The sequence below is a fragment of the Miniopterus natalensis genome, chromosome 14, assembly GCF_054644295.1.
Source record: "Miniopterus natalensis isolate mMinNat1 chromosome 14, mMinNat1.hap1, whole genome shotgun sequence".
In the NCBI taxonomy this organism is placed as follows: domain Eukaryota; kingdom Metazoa; phylum Chordata; class Mammalia; order Chiroptera; family Miniopteridae; genus Miniopterus; species Miniopterus natalensis.
In genome coordinates, this window is record NC_142094.1 from 35,599,858 (window position 1) to 35,623,474 (window position 23,617).

Sequence of the window (23,617 nt, forward strand, 5' to 3'; positions counted from 1 at the left end):
TAAAATTTAATTTTAATAATATATATATTTAACCCATTATTCCTAAAGTATTATTTCAACATGTAATCAATACAAAACCATTAAGGAGACAGTCTGCATTCTTTTTTTCATACTAAAGCCTTCAGCTTTCAACATCTAGTTCGTATTTTATTTTTACTCACAAGCACATCTCAGTTTGGAATGGCGCGTTTCAGAGACTCCATAGCCGCATGTGGCCGGTGGCTACCGCATTAGATGGCTCGGGCCGGTGCCTTCGTGAGGACAGGCGTGGCAGCCTTGGCTCTGTGGCGGCTGGTCTAGCCCTGCTAGGGGAGCCCAGACTGCCTCGGTCTGTTCGCTGAGGCTTCTTCACTCCGGTTGGTTGCAAAGCCACCGCCTCTCACCTCTGTGTTAGCTTTGGGAATTGTGTGGCCTACAGCACCCCGTAGTTCTTTGCCTGGCTCTTGGTGTCTTATCTCTGCACGTGCACACAGTATTCAGTCAAAGGCTCCAGAGGACCTCTGTACAGATTTCTGGAGCTCTTTTTCTGCATAGCTTCCTTCTCAGTACTTTGTTCTGAAAACCCTGGCAGCTTCTATCTCCTGAACTCAAACCTGTGCTCCTCCACTCAGCAATATGTCAGTGCTCTGCTTAAGGTCCCCTCCTGTCCCAGGGTTTGGAAAGTGCCTCTGGGCAGAAAGTCTGAGTGATCACAGAACTCACCTCATTAGTTTCTTTTCTCTGAAGGATCACAGTCTGTGCTGCCCATTGTCCCGTTTGCCAGTGGTAGACAGCAGGGGGGCAAGTCTGGCACTGGCTATTCTTCATAGCCAGAAGCAGAAGTCCTGCTTTGCAAGGCGAAATCGAGTCAGAGATCATGCTGTGCCCACTCTGTGAGTTCCAGCCAAGAACTTGGGGTTCCCTTGGGAGGAAGACAGAAGTTGAGAAGGCCCTTGGACTTGGTGGTTGGCTCTTTCCCTCTTTGTTTCACCCAAGCAAGACTGCTCCCATGCCAACAATCACAGCTGTGTTCCCGAGTTTGAGGTTCTTAACTGCTCTTCTGTCTTTCACTCTTGCCCCTCCGAGCCATATGCCAAACAGCAGCCACCATGCTCTTTCCAAATGGCAGGCTTCATTGTGTTTCTTCTCTGCTTAAAATCCCATGTGGTTTCCCATTGCTCTTAGAATAGTCTGCGCTTGGTTTATGAGTCAGCGTCATGTCCTGTGGAACACCACCCCAATGTCTGAACCATGTATAATGCCATTTTGTAAATAGTGGTTTTCTCTCCCTTGCTAGGCTATGAGCCACCTGAGGGCAGAAAGCATGATTCACAGAGGAGGTGCTCATTCAATCAATATTTCTTGAATGAGCGAGTTAATGAAGGAATAAGTGTATGCACTAGTGCACTAGTCGTTTGTGTTGGCTTGTGACTGCCTTTTGGTAGGAAAGTTAATAGTGAGTGGCTGATCACTTACTATAGGGGGAGCCTCATCTTTTTCATAAAAAATGATCATGTCATTGAATTTATCACATGTATCCAAGGCCTTTCAAGATGCTTCCTCTCCCTTGGTGTCACCCCAGCCTCCTACTTCACAGCTTCCTTGATGCCCCACACTTCTTGTTTCTCACACATTATTCTCAGTCCAAATCCTGTCCTTGACTACTTGCACCCTGTGCTCCTCTCAACCCCCAAAAATAACATGTAGCCAAATTCCACCAAATTCCACTGGCTCCCCCAAGTAGCCATCACCAACTCTCTGAAAGCCTCGAGTCTCTTCTGAAGTTATTTGTGACTATCTTCAGGACCTGCCCTGGCATTTCAACAAGCACTCTCTACTATTTGTCATGTCTGTATGGGGGGGGGGATCCCCTTATATATACTGTAAGGTCCTTCGAGGCAGGAAAGGAGTAATAAATAAGTGGTTGGAAGGGCTGGCTCCAAAAGCAGTACATTTGGAGCTCTGCCACCCTGAGATTTGGGACCTTGCCGCCTTGGGCAAATCACTTAACTTCCCTAGGCCTCAGTTTCTTCACTTCTAGAAGAGGGGTACTAATAGCAGCTGCCATGTAGAGCTGCTCTGAGGTTAAACCAGGTACCCACCTACAGCACATGGGGTAGAGCTAAATATAGCTTTCCTACAATTACACTCATCTGCAGCTTGCACAGGCGCACATGGGATTCCGACACGTGGTTGATCCACGAAGTTGGATGCTTGCGGAGACTGCACCAAGAGCTGATGATGTTTGGATATACATGGTCTTCACACACAGCCCTGGCTGCCTGCTTCAGAAATAAAAATGATTCTTCAGTAGAATGCAGGGAAATGGCCACAAGAGGGCAGTCAAAGACTCTGATGAAATGCTAGCAAGTAAAAGCTTAAGGCTGCCCTCATTTCAGGCTTTCCTTCCATGAAGCTGCGGCAACTGGAATGAGATTGTTTTCACTTTAGTCAATGACGACCAACCAGTTAAGGAGGAAGTTATGAGGAAAGAAGGGCCATCAGCGCAAGAAATGGGTTCTAGCCACTGAAGTGAGAGTGGCCAGAAAGTAATTCTTTTCCTGTGTGGCATCCCCCTACCACCTGTCACAAACCCCTGCCGTCTGAAGTACACAGCTCAGACTATGGATTGTGAGAATTTAGACCTGTCTCCTAAATCTGGCACCCAAAGCTCATCTTGCATGTGTAAGCATTCATGAAAAGTTCGCTGCACAAATGACCACAGAAATTAGTGAGCTAGTCAACTCCTAACTCATTCCTGAAACATTAGGAACAAATGACCCGTGGGACTTTTGTGATTGTGATTCTGAAGTACAGTCCAGCAAATACATTCATTGTTTTTCCTCCCTAATTATGAAGCCAATACAGTCATTTAGAAAGTTCAAGCAATACAGAATAGTTTAAAGATTTAAGTGCAAATTAACCCAATCTTTCAGAGCAGAGGTAACTACTTTCATGAATTTCCAGGTACCCGTGTGTATACACACACACACACACACACACACACACACACACAGAGTTAAATAAAAGTGATCACACCATATATGCTTATAATCTGCTTTATACTCAACAATGGGTCATGGGTACTTTTCCATATTACAAAACATAGATAATTCCTTTTTAATATTCATTTATAATATAATATCCTTTTTGGATGCATAGTATTCCACTATTTTTAGGTACCATGCTCTGTTAAAATACAAACATTATAAATTATTCTGCTAGAATATAAATGTTACATAGGAATGTGAAATCATTTAACCACTATGGCCATCGACGCTTTAGTTCTTACTGGACTTGTTTAACCTTAAACTGAAGACTTCATGGAGAAGTGCAAGGAAGCAATGCCCCAGAACGTGGGCACCGCTAGGGCTCAGGCCCAGGCAAGCACGGCGCCGCCAGGTGGCCGGGGAACGGGGGGCCCTGGGCTAGGGCGGAAGGAGAACAGGTTGGTGCTGAAAATGCACTTGTCTAAGTAGACATATCCAGGTCCGCTCTGCCGGACGTTTTTGGCCTCTCTCACTCTCAACCCCCAGTGCAAGCCTTAGCCAAGTTCAAAGCTGCCAGGCCTGGAGCTGCTCCAAGCAGGAGATTGTGTCCGTGTTACCCAGCGCTGGGCAGCCAGCTAATGATGAAGCTACAAGGAGGAGGGAAAACGCTCCAGATGGAAGAACTAACTCGATGGGGCGCTTACTGTGTACCAGGCTCTTCGCATTTGACAAAATTCAACATCTGTTCATGCTGAAGTTTTCACAAAAGCAGGAATAGTAGGGAACTCCCTTCACCTGGCGAGGCCGTCTGGGGAAAACCTGTGGCTGACAGGATACTTAATGGGAAGGATTAAATGTATGTTATCTGGAGACATCTTCCAACGGCCCTGTTATCCCTATTTTACAGGTGAGGGAGATCAGGCTTTCCAAGGTCAATAAACTCATCCGAAGTCACACAACCAGTAAGAACCAGAGTATTCTAAGAAAGTGCCAGGCTGCTGTCAAGCAAGATTGTAATCTCTCAAGGTCTTGGGAGTACTCTAAAATTATGTCTCACCTTTCCCTATCTTGAAATTTGGATTCAGATAAATAGGGTTTAGGCAGCAACGTTGAGATATTTGGCACCAAACAATCTCACAAAGATAGTTTGAAAGATATGATTTGAAGGGAGTTAGGATGAGATTGTTGGGCCAGGACTGACCTCACTTACAGGTTTATTCTTTTATTCTTTTATTCATTCATTCATTCATTCATTCATTCATTCAATAAATGCTTACTGCACATCTACTCTGTGTCAGGCACTGGGTTAGGCCCTGGCCTATAAACACTGTTACCTCCTGGAGCCTCCAGTCTAGAAGCAGACATCAGTGATCCCATTGATTCCATTTAGCGTTTAGCCAAATGCTAAATCACAACCTTGACAGATGTCATTGGAAGAAAAAGTTAAAGGGGTAGCATGATACGAGGATTTGACCTGGTATGTGACCTCTCTGGAGTGAAAACACATGTCATCTGCCCCTTCTTATAATTGTGAGGAACAAGACTGGTGATCTGAAATCTGAAGGAAGGAATAGTGTGCTAAAGGCTCCTGTGGCAGGAGTGAGCGAAAGGAGGGGAGAGATTGAAGGAAGAGCACTGTAGTACAGCAGAGGGACCAAGAAAGGCCTGGAGCCCGAGGGGATGGACGGGCTCACCGACTGTGGTTCTGCTCTGCAGCAGCTTGGGAAGTTTGCCTTCTGAGGCAGGGGAGGCACATGTGTAGATTTCTAAAACTGACGACTGAGTGTGGTTGACATTTTGCATGGATGCCTGGGGTGGTTTAAGCAGATTTTTGGTTACCTGGGAAGCTGATTGTTTCTTGTCTACATGACCAGATAACACTGGCTGTGTGGGGTTGTCCAGATAGTTCTGTGGTCTCTACTGTATAATGTATCCGTCCCATGACAGCCCCTGTGATGATTTCCATATGAGTTTGCAGATGACAGTGTGTTGACGTTGAAAGGAGGAGAAGAGGAAGGGGTGAGGGTTCTACTCCCCAACACTGAGGTTACACCTTGTTTTCATCAGAAAGATTTTGTAACCATAGCAAAAAATATTTTTAAATTAAAATTAAAATATAGAAAGACTAAGGATCTAGAGAGCTAGACTATACTGGCTCCAGAAAGTATTTCAGTGGGGTCCGTTGGATCTACTGGCTATTTTATGGTACCAATGATCTTGTGGTCCCTGACCTCGATGAGTAAATTAACTTCAGCTGGGAAAAAATCTCAGCCACAAAACCAAAGTCCAAAGCTAAAGGACTAGTGAGCTGCATCGGTGGAGACTGAGGGTGGCTCCATACAAATCCATCAACGAAAGATGCACCAACGTGAGGCAGGAGGCAATGACCCCACGTTCAATAACTAGGCCTCACTTTGCTTTCACGTGGCCACAATATGGTAGTGTTTCTCCTACTTGTGTAAAACACTTGTCCCCATGGAACTATATTCATGTCAAATATATTCTTGTTTTCATCCTAGCAGAGGAACAGCACAGCATGGGGTAGGTCAAGGACTGGATCTAGAATCATGAAAGTTCTGGTTCAAATTCTAGCTCTGCTACAATTTTGAACTGTATAACCTTGAATTTCACATCTCTGAGTTTTCGTTTCCCCTCTATATCGTGAAAACACGTGTCATCTGCCCCTTCTTGTAATTGTGAGGCACAAGAGAAAAATACCTGTGCCAGTGTAATAAATTATAATGCACGACGACACTGGTCCTTAGCCACCAATGTGTGTAAGAATCACCTGAGGACATTTTAAAATGCATATTCCCAGTTCCTGCTCCTCAAGATGTTTCAGCGAGTCTAGCACTGTGCCTTGGAATCTGCGTGTTACCAAGCACCTTTGATAACTGTGATGCTGATGGCCCTCGGATCACAATTTGAGAAACTGCACTTGGCAAATACATCTCAGTGGAAGGAGCGAGGTTAAGGCACAGAAGTGACTCTTAACTTCCCTTACAATGGAATTTATTATGTTCTTTTTTTGAATTTCACAAAATCTCCACTACTCTTGATTAACTAATGAAGATAGAAATCTGTATTCTGGTCACCCTCTTATGTTCATAGCAAGCATGGGGACATATTTCTTGGGTGACCACCAGACCTGGGACAGTCTACAGAACATTTCTAGACGTCTCACCTCATTTGTAGGTACGTTTGGGTAATAGAACTTGGCACACTCAACAGAACTGTCCTGAGCTTTGTCTTTGTACCCTGATGGGCTCATTGTTGCTACCAAATAAGTGAACTGGTGCCTTCGGGCAATGGCTGAATCCGTGGCTTCGCTCTGCTAAGACAGGCAGTTGTGCGGGGTTAGCAATGAAGGTTCAGGAACCCCCGGGAGCCCCGCATCACGTTGGCTTTCACAGACCACTAGGCAGGGCTTTCACAATTTCTAAGCAAAGACTCGGTCCTCTTACTCCTCAGAGGATGCTCCCCCCACTGGCCTGTTGGGCCAACAGAGAAAGTCTGATACAAAGGGTAAATATAGCAACAGAGATACGAAGTCTGGCCCCTGGGGCTCATGGCCGGGGTACAATAGCTTGGATGCTGTAACCCCAGCACCTGGACGTGGGCGTCCTGCTCTCGTCTTAGATAACAGCCAAGCTTTCAGAAATGGCTGCAGAAACTTGCTTCACTTGGACTGTGTGCAAACTTCACACTAGAAAGGAAGGTGCTTTAAATGGAATTGCATGATTATTAGTCTCTCAGCAAATATTTATTGAACAACCGCTATTTTTGAGCCAGGCACCATTCTAGGTTTTCTACTGAAATGTTAATAAAATACACAAAAACTGCCAGTAGGAAGCTGAGAATCTAGCAGCAGGGGACAGACAATAAACAATAAATGGACTTGATAGCACTTTGAAGGGTCTACAAAGACCATTTGTTGAATCAGCCCGAGCCTGAATCAGTAAACGAGGGCAGTCTCAAAGCGGTGCTTTCTCCATCCCCCCCGGCCAAGGCCTTCCGCGCAGAGCACATCTGCCTGTGGCATCCCTCCTCTCCTCCGGCGCTCAGCTTTCCCAGGATGGACCTCTGCATCACACCTTACTCATCCTTTCACTGAGCAAGGACTTTCTTAAGAGCTTGGAATTTGGAAAGTCCCTCTGTCCCTCCCCTACTCTCTTTTTCCTTTGAATGGACATGTGATTTACATAATGAACCATTTACAAATGAACCATTTTAAAGTGTACAGTTCAGCGGTATTTAGGATACTTAATGTTGTTTAACCACCACCCCTATCTAGCTCCGAACATTTTCATCACTTAACCCTGTATTGTTAGTAGTCACTCTCCTCTCCCTCCAGCTCCAGGAAACCACCAATCTGCTCTCTGTGTCTATGGGTTTAACTATTTATATTTCATGTAAATGGAATCATAGAATACGTAGTTTTATATGTCTAGCATCTTTCATGAGAGTGCATTTCTTAGCAATAAAAATATTCAAGTGAGGCTGCAGATTGTAATACCACACAATCAGAAAAGGAAATGCCTTCAGGGCTTTTCCGATTTCTGCAGCCTCAGCAGGTGATCCCAGGAACTCTGGGTTTCACATTTTGCTGAGCTGTCAAACTTCTTTGCAAAGTGGCCTCACCACTTTACATTTCCAGCAGTAACGAATGCAGGTTCCAATTTTTCCACATTCTCCCTAACTTTTTACTGTCTTTTTTAAAATATGTTTTAATATGTTTTTATTGATTTCAGATAGAGAGAGGGATAGAAACATCAATGATGAGAATCATCCATTGACTGCCTCCCGCACGCCCCCTACTGGGGATCGAGCCCACAACACCCCCCCATATGCCCTGACCCAGAATCAAACCGTGACCTCCTGGTTCAATGCTCAACCACTGAGCCACACCAGCTGGGCTACCATCTACTTTTTTTTATTATAGTCATCCTAGGTGGGTGTGAAATGATACCTTATTGTGGTTTGTGGTTTTGATTTTCAATTTCCCAGTGACTAATGACACTGAACATCTGTTTATGTGCTTCTTGGCCATTTGCATATCTCCTTTGGAGAAATGTCTATTAAAATCCAGTGCTCATATTTTACTTGGCTTACTTGGCTTTTTATTATTGAATTATGAGAGTTCTGTATGTATTCTGGATCCAAGTCGCTTATCAGATATATGACTTGCAATAGTTCTCCTATTCTGTGGATTGTCTTTTCATTTTCTTAGCGATATCATTCGCAGCACAAAAGCTTTACGTTTTGATGTAGCCCGCTTTAATTTTTCTCCTCTTGTCATTTATGCTTTTGGTATTATATATAATAAACCATTGCTTGATCCAATATTTCACACATATTTATTCTAGGTTTTCTCCTAAGAATTTCATAGCTTTTAAAAATATATGTTTTTATTGATTTCGGAGAGAGGGAGAGAGATAGAAACATCAATGATGAGAGGGAGTCATTGATCAGCTGCCTCTTGCACCCCCCTTACTGGAGATAGAGCCCACAACCCAGGCATGCTCCCTGACAGGGAATTGAACTGTGACCTCCTGGTTCATGGGTCAACACTCAACCACTGAGACACACTGGCTTGGCAAAGCACTTCATCGTTTATGCCTGGCAATACGGCCCATGTTCTACTTTGAGTTCATTTTTGTGTATGGTGTGAGACAGAAATCCAACTTAGTTCATTTGTATGTGGCTATCAAGTTGTCACAGCACCATTTGTTGATGCGATTATTTTCCCCCATTGAATTGCCTTGGCACCCTTGTCAAAAATCAATTGATGATCACTGTAAGGGTTTATGTATAAATTTAATTCTATTCCATCAAGCATATCTATCTTTATGCCAGTACTACACTGTCTTGGTTATAGTACATTTTGAAATAGAAAAATGTAAGTCCTCTAGCTTTGTTCTTCTTTTTTAAGATTGTTCTGGCAATTTTGTGGTCTTCTGCATTTCCATATAGATTTCCATGGGATCAGTTTGTTCATTTCTGCAAAAAGACCATGTAACTGTAAAATACATTTTAAATTTTCTCTTTCTTGTCTTTCTTGATATTAGACTCAAAAGATTGTCATTGGCAGGTATATATTATTCAAGATGCTATGTTATTGCAAAATGATTCCATATTCAGTTTTCACCAAATGAAAACCTAACTATATCAATCAAAGATGGAAACAACAAAATACCTGTAATATATGGTTTCAAAATTTTTGAAGCTTAATAACTTACTAAGTGTTGTGCCTCAAAGGCTTTATACTGTCTTGCTGACCTATAGGAGTTAAGGTTACATGCTTAGAGTCCAACATTTGAGATTAAAAAATCAGCTGGTTTATTGTTAAAATATTAATGATTTCTTTTTAAATGACAAGATGAGGATTCGAGTTTGCTCTTAGTGAGCACTTTTTCACAAATAATATATTGTATAAAAATATTCCTACTAATGAAAAATCCGGTTGTATATAATTGAGACTTCTTTTTTTTCTTTTAAACTTTTTTTTTTCAACATTAAAAAGGTGCCCAGAATCCTGTGATTTTGAATAATCACACAGTAGAAAAACTAAGGAGAAAGAATTGCATATATAACATTTTTTCAGTAATGCGTGTCTTATTTGTTAGTCATTTGAGCAATACTAATTGAATACAAACAATGAGGCAGACCCTGTGCCCATAGTCAGGAATGGAATGGGAACAAAGCACACAGGGACTCTACTCCATGATGCTGGAGGCGACTTTCCCTTAAGCCTGCCAATTTAGGAGCGTGACCTGCAGGTTCTTTCCAAATCTCTCTGCATTCCTAGTATGTGGCCTTGGCCAACACATGTAACTTCCCTGAGTCTTAATTTCCTTGCATGTAAAATGTGTACAGGGTTGTGAAGATTAGGTGATGTGAATCAACCACCTAGTGTGCAGACATGCCATAGGAAAAAAGTGGGTTAAATATGGAGCACAAATCTTATGCAAGCCTTCAAATTCCTTCAACTCCACCTGTCTCCCAGGACCCCAACTACTACTTCACCTCTCAGCACAGTACCCTAAACTCTGCTTAGCCCTGTCATTCTGCTGCCTAAATCCACCCAGTAACTTGTCCTGAGTGTATTGTCTCTGCTTTGACTGCCCACCTACACATTTGAAGTTTCTGGTTTTAATCACCATTTCTGGGTTTTGACAAAGCACCACATGCCAGGTCTTGGAATCTAATATCCCAAGAGGTCACTGAAGGGGCTGGATGACACAACACAGGAGGTCAGGGTGTTATTTCCTTGTGGGGATATTTCGAGCATGGGAAAACATTAGTTGGGAGGAATCTAGACAGATAAATCCTCTCTCCTTTATCTCTTCTCAAAAGCTAGTTCTCCTTACCGCTCAAATGGAAAAATACCCCAGTCGATATGCCTGCTGAGCACCCCTCTGCGTCTCTCCTGACTTGTCATGAAGCAGTAGACGGTATCCTTCCAGATGGCTTCATATCCCTGCCTGCCAAGAATTCTCAGACATATCTTGGCAGAGTTCAGGTCTAAATTTTATTGCCATTACTTCCTTTCTTGGTCAAAGGCTTGCGTGTGTGTGTGTGTGTGTGTAGACTTTGGGTAGGAAGTTGCTAAGACCTTTAAGACATCACAGCAGTTGGTTGGTAAACTAAGAGAAAACTCATGCCTTGGACATGTCCTGGAAGCGTCTTTTGCAGAAAACCAGGCTCTTTGGAAAGTGAGAGATCCCAGCTGTGTGTTCCTCTCAGTGAGGAATCGTTTCAGCTGGAGACTCAAGCATCCTCCCCTTCTTTTTCTCCCTCATTTCCCACATCCTCTCTGTCACCCATGCTGAGCAATGAAGCTCATTAATAATTTTTAACCACTGACTCCTCTTTGTCCCATTGTCAACTTATTCAGACTCCACATACCACTCCTCTAGACAGAATCTTCAGAACTGCTGGTCAGCAATTTGAATCCGTTCTCCAGATAGCTACCAGATCCATCTTTCTGAAACAGAAGGCAGATTATTTGGCTCCCCTGGTCACGCATCCGCAGTAACTCCTCACTACCTTTTAGGGAAAGCTTTCAGGTTCAGCACATCCTGTGGCCAGCCACCCTCCCCCACCGGCAGGCCTCACTTGACGCCATGGATAGGCTCTTGGAAACCGGGACTTCAAGTGAAGCCACGTCTACTAAAGCCACATTTACCATAGGCTGATCAATATAAACAAGAGTTAGGTTCCCACCGCATAGTTTTGGTCACAAAAACATCGAATTTTAAATAGACCCAAAGCACTTCTAATATTAAACACTGAAATAAATGGGAGCTGTACAGGCGTTTGAGAAAGGTGATAAGGCAAAGCTGAGGGCTGAGACAAGGGGGCACCATGTGGGCGGCAGGAGGGTCCCCAGCCCGCAGCCCTGAGCTATCTCCTGACGCTGTGGCCGCGGGACTGGCCAGGGGCCTTTCTGCCAGGCAAGCCCCACCCAGGCCACCCCCTCTGGCGGCCCCACCTGGGTCCCAGAGCCTGTCCACGTGTGACAGGGCCGCCTACTGGGCTTGGAGCCAGCATTACCTATTCCTACAACTTATTTAAACTTTATTATCTAGCAGTAAGCACAATTACTTTTAATAGATGACCCTAAAGAAACACTCCAGTATAATTTTCTTTCTACTCTTATTGCATATCCAAGTGTGATAACGTTGATTCATTTGGAAACAAAGGACATGATACAATAAAATAAATTTCCGAGTTTGGACACTTAAAATTGATCATGCAAAGTAATATTTAAGAAAATAAATACACTTAGGTTTTTCATTTCCTTTCACATGCACTATAAATGTATATTGAGTTTAAGTTAGTTGATATATTAAATTTCTAGGTGTCTTTTTTTTTTAATTTTATATTTCCAATGACTGGTCTTAGAAAGATTTTACACAGAACATATGTCCTGTGCATGATTTAGTAAGAAAGGAAAATCTAAAAAGGTAATTAATAAGATTGTTTCAAAGTAAAATCCTTTTTGGTGTGAAAGGATTTGTTGATTTTTATTAAGCTTTCTTTTGCCTCGTAGTACAAGGTACATTAGTGGGATAGAAGTAGTATATCAATATATATATAACTACATTTTGTAATATACAATGAGCTCTTCTTTTCTCCAAAGTTTAGGCATCAATTTAAAAGGCCAAGGATATAAGACGCTCCCCAAATGCTTATCTTGATTTTGCTCAGGATTGACATGATGTCAGTAAGCAAACTCTTGATATTTTCCTCAGTGTTTTTTCTTTTCTTTTTCTTACTACAGTGATAGTGCAGGTTCTCAAAAACATATGAAGGTCCAGCTATAAACAGTAACTGAAAGTCTTTGCTGTACTTAAAAATATATCATATGGTACTTTCAATATTTGAACGTCTAGGCAATGACATCTATAGTTTCATATATTTTTTTATCTCATAGAAATAAATATGACACTTTAAATATGTAAACATGTTAGGCAATGCTATTATTTATGTCTGTCTTAGCATAATTTAAGTTGTAGCTATGTCTTGGCAATTTTAAAGGTAATCTATATTCGCATAGCCTGTGTTATGCTTTTTAAAGTTTGTGTACATCAGGTGTATATTTTTGTTTTGGCATAAACTACTGTTGTAATTTTGGGGGCATTTTGTTCATAAAGAATATTTTGAATTAATGGTAACTGCTCAAGGATTGTGAATAAACACATTATACATTTAAAAACTGGGGGGAAAATGATAAAAAACAAGTGAAATTTTTTCCAACCCACTTTTTCCAGCTCAGGGTGGTGAGGGCCAGAGCCTTTCCCGGCAGCTCAGGAGGGACCCAAGCCCGGAAGGATGTCCTTCTATTGTAGGCCATTCACACACACACACACTCACACTTAAGGAATGAGGAGCATATGTAGCAATTAGCTGAAATTATTTTTTTCTGCACAGAAGACTTGTCTCTTCTCCCCTATTTATTAATTTATTTCATCATTTGTTTATATTAGTGTGTGCTGTGCATGGTCACTTTCTTCCAAAGGGTAAGATATGGAAATGGGGGAGCAGTAACTTACAGAGGAGAAACTGGGCAAACACTATCTCAGCCTGTTGACAAGCTGAACATAGAGCTTATTAAGCATATTGATAGTATATAACCTTGATATCACGTGATGAACATGGCACTTTACCTATGTGATCTTGGTTCCCCAAACACATAATCCCTGTTTAATCACAAGACAACATCAGACAATTCCCAACTGAGAAGTGTCCTACAAAATACCTTGACCTCAAAACTGTCAAGGTCACACAAAAACAAAGAAATTCTGAGAACTACCACAGCCACAAGGGGCCAGTGGAGACTATGACTCAATGTATTCCGGATAAGATCCTGGAACAGAATAAAGACATTAAGTAAAAACGAAGGAAATCTAAATAAAGTGTGGACTTTAGCTAACAACAATGTATAAGTATTGGTTCATTAACCTCATCTCAATTTTTCCATAAACCTGTAAATCGTTCTAAAGAACAAAGCCTAATTTTTAAAAAAAGGTTGCATTGTCCCTCAAACACAAAAACAGAAATGGCAACATTTCCATCAGCTATTCTGATGGGAGTCTGGGTCCCACTTCAAACAGGAGGAGAGCCTGTGCATTATGATCCCAGAGTGACTCCCACAGGGTCCACGCCCTCGCACTGTTGGGCAGCGAGCCTGTCACTTCATTTCTTGAGCTTCTAACGGCTTTTCTGGACTTGAGATATAAATGCCTCCTTGAGGATCTGTGCCTTATGCGCTTGGACCCATAAAGGGACAGCAGAAAGTATGGATTATACTATTGCTTCTGCTTGTGCTCTGGGTGGTACATTTTACCTGTGTGGCAATTCGATTTTGTTAAACTGCAGCTAGAGTTTTGCCTTCCCTTTTATAGTAAAATCATTTTGTCAAGCTGACAGATTAGCTTGTCAGCCCAAGCTATTCTTTTTCGCCTTTCTCCTTCTTGCTGGGTTGGATTGAAGTTATGCTGGGGTTTGCGTCCTATGTTGATGCTGGATGTTGGATTGTAACTGTGAGCGGTGTTTCTGGTGCCAAGAATTCGGGAGTACTATAACTGGGCAAAAAGTTTGTTTTTACTTTGAAAATTTTAAATATAATACAATACTATATATATTATATGTTGTATATATCTGGTACATAGAAATATAATACAACATCATAGAATACAACACAGTAAGACATCCATGTGCCACTATCCAAGTGCAGCAAATATCAGCATATGTGTTATAACAAATATGTCCTATGTGTTTCAGATATTTTAATAAAAGAAAAAATGTCAACTATACACCCAGAACAAAAGCACTACAAAAATACTCACACACAAACATTGCATTCTAAGAATTTTTCATTGTACCTTGAATCAAGTAAGAAGTTAAGATGCACAGCCTTAGAAAAAGAACACTAATAATTATAGTACAAAGCTCTGAGAAATAGGAAATTAAGAGAAATCTGTACTATTAAGAGGAAGGGAAAAATATCATGAGTTTCCTCTTCTAGCGTCAGGAAGTAATTTACTTCAAACAAATATGGAAAGACTAAACCACACCTTGAGTCTGTGTTTCCTGGAAAAATACAGTCACACACAAGGACACACTCATTTGCCCCAGTGTTTCTTCACGGAATTTCCAAAACCACAGAGGCCAAATTTACTTTGCTTCTGATTTCTTTGGCTCTTACTACCTAAACAGCCATCATCTTATCGTTTACTATCATATTCTTGTTTTTAGAAGGTTGAGTGGTCTATTACATAACTCCTTAGTGCTATTAGGTCTTACCACTAATCAATTTATAATTTCATATCTAATCCTCCCAACTTGGTTCTACATTCTTTAATAAGACCTTGGATGGTAGGATGATTTTAGATCCCCGGAGCTCAGTGAATTGAGAAGTTGTGCACACTGTAAATCTTCGATAGATATATGTTGCTTGATTGAATAAACTGGTAATTGTAATGCATCTAATTAAGGATTTGTTTGTATTTTTAAACTTCCTCTGTTAACTCAGACTAAAAACTCTCTATTCCTGAGATCATCACGCCATTCCTTTAATTTTTAAAAGCTTACGTCAGGGGCATACTTCTCTAAGAAGCCTTTCAGGCCCTCCAGACCACAGACATTGACATTTTTATTCTGTACAGTTCATTTGGAAGGTTTGGAGATAACTCTTCTGTTTTCCTTTATGTCGTGCATCGTGCTTACATAATAAATAACATACAGGAATAAACTCTGCGTTTCACGTGCTCACAGCTGTGAACCTTCTTCAGCCTCACCCTGTATGAGCAATTTGACAGCAGAGATCACAGCAAGTCTGCCTCTTGAAACGTTTCTGAAATAAATGAATAAATAACTTACACCCTCCTACTCTGAGTTTCTTTATCTATTAAATGGGTTGTCACTGTACCTAACCTAGAGGAATATTGTGAGGGCTAGAAGACGCAATGTATTCAACGTAACCATATATAATATAAAATGTTCATTTCAGGACATATCATGGACATGTGCCTGCCTTTTTGTTCAATAAAGATTGAGTGTTTTCTTTATTTGGATTCCCAAAACATCTTCCTCTCTGCCTTTGAAGGAAAATAAACCCAATTCAGCTATTCCTTCTCTCCCTGTACCTCATTCATTTCCTTTACAGCACTTCACGTGAAGCTTTTTTTTGGTGTCCCGCCAGTGTCAGTGCCCTTCTCTGGCGTCCAAGCTCACTGTGCGACCCACGCGCGCCCACACTGAGCCCGACGTCGCGTTTGGACCTTCACCTGAGGATTATCACACGAGCTGCGCCAGCACAGGCTGTGCTCCTGAGTCACTGGTGTTAGTCACCCAGGACAGCAGGGAGCCATCCATCCCAGCTCCCACTCCATCCTAATGGTCAGATAAGGAGGATGAACTACCCTTTCCTCCGAAGGGTGTTGGAGGAACATTGGCAGGAATGGGTGGGAAATTCCTCCCGTGGGCTGGGGAGTACATTGACTCCTCGGGGAGGTTTATTAACTCCTTCAGGACAAAAGTATGCATTTTTTTAAGGACCTTCTTAAGCAGGAGTTTTCTAATAGTTGAGTGCATAGAGCACATAGAAATACATGAGTGCACAAAAATCACAGGAAGAGTTAGTAAAAAGTGCAGATTTCCCAGGCCCCACCTGCTAGGAGGTTGATTTGTTATGAGTAGTGCCCGGGAATCTGCATTTAACGGTCACGATTCTCCTCCTCCCCATTATGTTGATGCAGATGATCCTCTGGCCCTATTTCAGGAAGGACTGCTAGGCGGCCAAGATTTCTTTTCTCTAAACTGGTCAGCACCTTCCTTGGCAGAACCAGGTCAGTCCAAAGCCCCGTATAATATTGATTGAGCCGGTAGGATGATACTTTTACTGCTTTGACAACATGAATTCTAGTAGAACCAGAAGCAATAACTAGATTTGGCCATTTAAATTCTCACCCTTTCCTTGGGCTTGCGCTACTGTCCCATGAGCATGTGGTGAGGGCAGTGCTGCCAACGCCCGAACAACACGCTCGTGTCAGCTGGAGCTCTGCTTCGCCCTGGTGCAATTTTTGTAAAAAATAAAGTAAAAAATAAAATCAAATAAAAAAAGATGAACTCAAGACCCCCAAATCTGGTCCAGTTCTAGATGACATACTTTTAGAGTATCCCAGGACAGGTCAAAAAAAGATCAAGATGGTGAAGGATTTAAAAACCATGGCACGTGTGGAGTGGCTGAAAGGCCTGCAGGCTCTGAAGGCCAAGGGAAAGGGGCCGCCTTCACCCAGCTGCAGCATAGCTGTCATAATTTGGGGTGGGCACAGGGCCGTTCACTCTGTGTGGCCCCAGAAGGCACAACACTTTCATCCCTGCGGAACTGGACCATGATCTATATCCCGCCATTCAATGCGTTCAGCTCAATGACCTGCCTTACAAACATTGCTATGATCGCAATGACATGAATTATAGCATACATAAATTTAAATGATGGTCCAGATTTGGTTGACTCTTTGAAGCTGAGAATAATTTCAGCTTCAAAGTAATTCCAGCTCTGCAGTAATTCCAGATTGTTCTTGTGCTTTCCTCATTCTATCTCCAGGCCTTCTTCGCCCACTCACTTTCTACTCTCTATCTTTCCTCCTACTTCTCTAGCTGATGTTCAATTTATTCTTAAAATTGAGCGACTCTTCTAGGAAGCCCTCCTTGATTTCCAGGCAGAGCTGTTGTGATTCTGCATGCCTTGTGAGTGAGACACTAACTATCTTTTTGTTTCTGGCTGTCTATTCAAGGATGTTTATAGGGAGAGCTGCCTTGGAAATGGATATAATGCCTCCCTCTGAAACATACGGCAAATTGGTTTTCTGTATAGTATGAGAGATTCAGGTTCCCTAAACCCAGGGCCTCGGCTATGAAGCAAGCTCACTGCTTGTGCAACCTCCACTTGGCTCCCTCCCAGTCACCCTTGTGGGAGTTGCTGGGTAACAGGAAGTGATGCAAACATGAACTCATGTTTGTGTGTGACTAATAATAGAGTTCTTTGTCATTGATCCAGGAGAATGGTGTCTTCTGCCAGTTTCCATGAAACTGTTAGACAAATTCATTAGCTTGCAAGAAAGGTAAAATCTCATGTCCTTCATGGCTCTTGATAAATGGTCTCCCTGATGACTTCATTTATAATAGTATTTCTCATCTTGTATATTGAAATTATCAGCTTATGTTGTGATAGCCTCAAGGGAAATATGTGACTGTTTCTGGTTCATTTTGCTTTCCCAATATCTAGCTCATGGAAAGGTGATTATAGAAGAGTTTCTCCTTAGGAACATGTGATGTTTCAAAAGCCTGTATATCTAAGGCTATTTGCTTCAAAGTTTAAAGTGACACTGTTTACTGAACAATAACAGTGTGTGTTAGTGGTGGAAAGAGTCTCTGTGTTTTTGCATGCATGTCTACCTGTGTGAACCAGTGAAAGTTTATAAATTTAAAAATTTGTAATTAGAGGAATTTGGTTGATCTCAACTGAACTGAGCACTTAATAAGTTGTGTTGAATTAGATTAAGTTATTATTATTTCAGTGCCTCTTTCCAAACACACCTGTTGAAAATAAACTTCTTAGAAGAAAGAAGAGCTGTAAGGGTGAAAGTGAGGGTGAAGTTATGAAAAAAGTCAGGAGCAATTTAAGGACATATATTTAAGGCTAGGAGAAAGGTCCCTCAGGGGATAGAAGTGAGTTGGTTCAAGGAAACATTATTAGTCCAGCTAGCCAAGGTGACAATGAGGAGATATTTTCCAACTAATTTATACTTCTAGTTCTTTCCTAATGGTCACTATTATCAACCTCCTGTGCTTTCCTTAATAAAGACATATGACCCAGAATCAGAAATAGACTTCTCCCAACACACATCCCTAATGAATATTGACAAACTCTCCTCACATTCTTTTCATCTAAACCAGGATTCTGTTTCTCCAGCTACCCATTACCAATCAAGAGGAGTTGATGCATGCAATAAGTCCATAATCCATCTCAGACAAATCCCTCTGGAATAATATTTTGGAATGGGATATAAATAAATGATAAACCCCCCAGCAGCCCTGAACAAATAATAAACCTAGTCACCCTGGCCCTGAAAAAAGTGCAGTCAGACAAATAACTTTTAGGATTAATAATCAAACTCCCACAGAGATGGCACCAGGTTCTACCCTAAGTCAGACTCTTTTTTTAAAAAAATTTTTTTTGAGAGCTTAACTGTATCATTTTATTTTTAAAAATTTTTCAATTGCAGTTGACACAATATTATTTTATATTAGTTTCAGGTGTACACATAGTGATGAGACAATTATATAATTTACAAAGCGGTCTTGCTGGTAACTCTAGTACTCAGCTGGCATCATGCGTAGTTATCACAATATTATTTTCTTATATTCCCTATGCTGTACTTTACATCCTTATGAATATTTTGTAGCTGCCAGTTTGTACTTCTTAAAGCCCTTTCCCCTTCTTCACCCAGGCCCCAACCCTCCTCTCATTTGGCAAAATTAGTCTGTTCTCTGTATCTATGAGTTTGTTTTTGTTTGGTTTGTTCATTTATTTTGTTCTTTAGATTCCACATATAAGTGAAATCATATGGTATTTGTCTTTTTCTGTCTACAAAGTCAGACGATCTTGACCCCAGCAGCCCTACATCTCTGGTTCATGCTCTTCCTTTGCCCTCCCCATGTTATATATCAGGATAGCAGTTATCCTTAGAAGGGTAATTCCTCCCAAAGGGGATGACAGTGTTAATAATATTTTAATTAATTTTTTTAAAGCAAGTGTTCCTTTCTTTAATTTATAAACCATTACAAGGACTGAAGCAATGTGCTTTGTGTTGGGATTTTAAAGAGCACACATTTAAAAAAAAACCACAACACACAAAAACTCCTTCCCTCTCAGTTTGTTTCTGTTGAAATTTCTATTAAGAATATCTGCATTTGATTAGTAATATGCAGTTTACCCAGTTGTTTTCCAGAGAAATCAAGTTCATTTTTTGAGGCAACTTCTGGCCAGGTTATTTCTGATGCGGAAGATTGGAGGCAAACATTTATGTAGATCACAGAGAAGGCAATCTCTTTATCATATGCATGTTGTAAGGTAAAGAGACCTCTGGGAGTTAGTGTCTCTTAATTCTGTTTCACTTCACTCCATCCGTCAACAGCTTTTTTAGCTTGTGGTCCCTGTGAGGAAAAGTGATTATCTGCCTCATTAGTAGTTCAGGGCAGTTAGCCATCAACATCTGATGGATGACCTAGTTCTCAAATCTTGCAGTGGCTCCAGAAGTTTCTTAGAATACCCCAAAGCAGTGTTTCTCAAAGTGTGCTTTAGAATCACCTGACTCACCCTGTCTTGGGAATCGGTTCCCTTGTGGGTGGGACCCTGGAACCCAAACACACTTCCTTCTACTCTGGTTCCCATGTTGAGCTGGGAAGCCAAGCCCAAGCCCACCCCAAGAGGCTACAGAGCTGCAAGGAACAGTGTGAACAGCATTCAAAGCTTCCTGTTTCTTTTTATTACTTATTTTTATATTTTATTGTTTTATTTTTTAGTGTTTTTAATTGGATTTATTGGGGTGCCATTGGTTAATAAAACCATACAGTTGTCAAGTGTACAACTATGGTGCTCCATGGGGAAAAGGGGGGTGGGGGGAGGTAGAAGTGGGCCCAGGGGAAATACATGGGGACAGAAAGAGACTTGGCTTTGGGTGGTGAGCGCACAATGCAGTGTGCAAATAATGTTTTATTGGGTTGTGCACTTGAAACTTGAAACTTATATAGTAATGTTTTATTTTTTCATTTGGGTGCTGGTTATATGGTTTGTTCATTTGTAAAAAAAAAAAAAAAGCCATTAAACTGAACACTGGTGCATGTGTTACATTTTAATAAAATGCATGTGTTAAGTAAAGTTGTTTAAGAAAGCACTGGTATGTTTTACTAAGTCGTCTGCTGGAAAGGTGAGTTAGAGTAAGATTAAAGAGAGTGGCTAAAAGTAAACCTAGGCTTCTGGTCAAGACGGAGGAGTAGGCAACCGCTGCGCCACCTCTTTTCACGGCCACCTCAAAATCGCAACTCAGCTCCGGAGCAGCCATCACTGAGCGCCCCCTGAAGTCTGGCTGAACAGAAATTCTGTGACTAAGGAGATACAGGAGCAGCCACGTGGAGGCTGGCAGGAGGGGCAGACGCCAAACAAGGTGACCCCGGCCCGCAGGTGGCAATTCATCAGGAGAGCTGTCTTGGCTGTGGGGGTCCCTCCTGAGTCCTGGGGGGTCCCAGCCCCACTCCAGTCTCTCCAGCGCTGGGAAAAGAAGGCCCCGTAACTGCTGGCTGTGAAAACCAGTGGGGACTGTAGCCGAGATGAAGGGCAGCCCGAGCCCAGTCATTCCTTTCAAAGGCCTTACTCGCTGCCGACTCGCTCGCTCTGAGCTCCAGCTTGAACGGGGAGCGCAGCAGCTTTGGGGCGAGGGCTGGAGACGCAGCTTTCTCCCGGGAAAGTGCTGGCAGGAGCCGTTGTTCCTTTGCAGAGCTCTCCCCCTGCAGGTGCAGGCAGGTGCCAGCCCGAGTCTCCACCAGCCTGGCTAACTCTGTCTACACCCCCACACACCCTTATTCCCTGAGCCCCCGCCCCACCCAGCTTGTGGCTGCCAGAGGGGAGGCCAGGGGTGGAGGGTTAGGGTGAAAAAGGTGAAGGGATTAAGAATCACAAATTGGTGGTTACAAAATAGTCACAGGGATATAAAGTATAGCATGAGGAATATAGTCAGTATTATTGTAATGACTATGTATAGTGCCAGGTGTGTATTAAATTTATCAAGGTGATCACTTCATAAGTTATATAATTGTTAAATCACTCAGTCGTACACCTGAAACTAATATATTGTACATCAACTGCAATTTAAAAATTAAAGATTATTTTAAAAGAGGTGCATAATATGTGTATTTTAAAAGTCATCTGAGGCCTTAGAAAAGGGTAGAAATTTAACTTGAAATTTTTATAAGGAAAGTTAAGAAATCTATGTCTTAACAAGATATTGCCTTTTAGTTATAAGGGGGGAAAAAATCTCAATCTTAAAATTCCTAAAAATAACCTTGAACTATGGTTAGTGTATTTATATAAAGATGCAATATTATGACTTCACTCTCAAGAATGGATGACTGTGGTTTTGTTGTTGCTGTTTCTATTTGTTTTACCCAGCAGCAGGATAGATTTTCGTTGAAACATTCAGGCTCCCTGACCTGATCCCCTTTGTCTGTGCTGTGAAGAAAGCCGAGGATCAAAACCAGGGAGATCAACTGGCCCACATGGGCATCGAGCCTGTGGGGTTATGGGCATCAGATAACTCTCTGAATGGACCCACTACAAGGAGCTGTGAATCACATTATTATGCCGACCGTCATTATTCAGGCAGCTGAATTTTCTATTCTGATTGTCTATGCAGAGGATAAATGTCTTCTCTGTTTCTGTGATAACAGAAAAAGCATGAAGATTGGATGGCCAGTGTGGTAAACACAAACCAACCTAAGGGGGCCAACAGATACCAAACAAATACGTTTTCAAACCCAAGCTGAGCAAAAACGTAAAACTCAAAAAAGTCATGTGTCCAGGTAAAATAGAAATAATCTGTGGGCTATGACGGGCTAAATGGAATTTAATAGTATGTCAAATGTCCCCTGCATCAGCCATGATTAGTGTGAGGCAGTAATTATACCAATTATGTGGAAACACCAAGATATTATCTGAGTGAAGCAGTAATTAAATCAAAAAAGATTTAAGCAATAACTGTCAGCAATCATGTCATCAGACTTATGGGACAAATGATCATTGTTGAAGCTGAGTGGTACTTGGAGCTTCTGGTCTCTACTTTTGTGTAACTTTGAAAAGTGGTAAGTGTATACCTCAATAAAAATGATGTTAATTTTTTTTAAAAGTGATAAGCAAACGAGGAAACTGTGGAAAACCTACATCACTTTTTTTACTTCTCTAGAAGTAAGAATAAAGTTTTAAGTGACAGGTTAGAGAAAAAAATGAATAATTCTGCAATGAGTATAACTGGCTTTTAGCACAAATAGACTTCAGATTCATTAAAAAATTTGCAGTGAAAAAAAAGTAAACCTAGTTGCCAAAAAACACCCACCTTGGCCTCCAGCTTCTATGTGTGTTGAAATCTTGAAACCTGGGCAGGACACAGGCTCCAAATACGTTTTCCTCTTTGAGTTTCCTGAACCCTGACTTGACCCTTCCAGTAAGTTCTTGACTTGTCCCCTCTCGGTATCTGTCTGATCTTGGAGCTCCAAATCCTCAGCTTCCTGCCTGACCCCGGCTTGGCTCAGTCCCATGTGTGATCCCAGGTCCCCACCCCATGGACCAGCTTCATTTCATGTCTAATCTATGACTGCATCTTCTTGATTTTTGCCTTCACATCAGCAGCCTCTAATTAGTTTACAATTTGAGTTGATGATATCATTATTCAAATAAACCTTGGTAGGAAAAATAAAAATATCAAGGAAGCTTTATTTTGCAGAAAACAATAGTTTTCTCTCTCTTCATTCTGACTTTTATAAAGCCTCCAAAAACAAAAGGCATAGAATCTCCATTACGGGGGGGGGGGGGGGGGGGGGTGTGGCAAACCAGTAAGGCAAGAGATGGGAACCCAAATGCCCAAAGGGACCAAGTAGATGAAAATGATTAAAATTTTATCAAAAGGTGTCTTCCTACTAAAAGAAAAGCATAAGATTTTTTTTTCATTTTGCTAAAATTATACAGTTCTTGGTCTAAATTTACAGCACAGAGGAATATGTGTTGACTATAAATATGAAGAGTAACAGTGCAAATAAAATAATTAAAGGCAAGACCTCTTAAGGAAGACATATATGTAGTAAAGTGTAGGGCTCATGCCTTGCTTACAATAGATCGCTGATAGCCTGTCCCACCTGCATGGAGCTGTGGAGAAACAGAGACCTAGTATAAGAGAGAGATTCTATATTTTTAAGTAAAATCTTCTGCCTGGTAAATTTTAATTAGAAAACTTCAAAGACTGTGGAAGTCAGATAAAAAGAGTTTGGGGCTTGATTTAGCCCATGGGTCATTTGGTTTGTAACCTCTC

General features: G+C 41.6%; 1 non-coding gene across 1 annotated transcript; it reads left to right on the forward strand.

Annotated features, from left to right (window-relative positions):
- The first annotated feature begins 16,439 nt into the window (after window positions 1-16,439).
- Window positions 16,440-16,566, forward strand: LOC148091544 (U4atac minor spliceosomal RNA). The gene has a single exon (XR_015715679.1). It is a non-coding gene; the product is annotated as a U4atac minor spliceosomal RNA (small nuclear RNA).
- The last annotated feature ends 7,051 nt before the right edge of the window (window positions 16,567-23,617 follow it).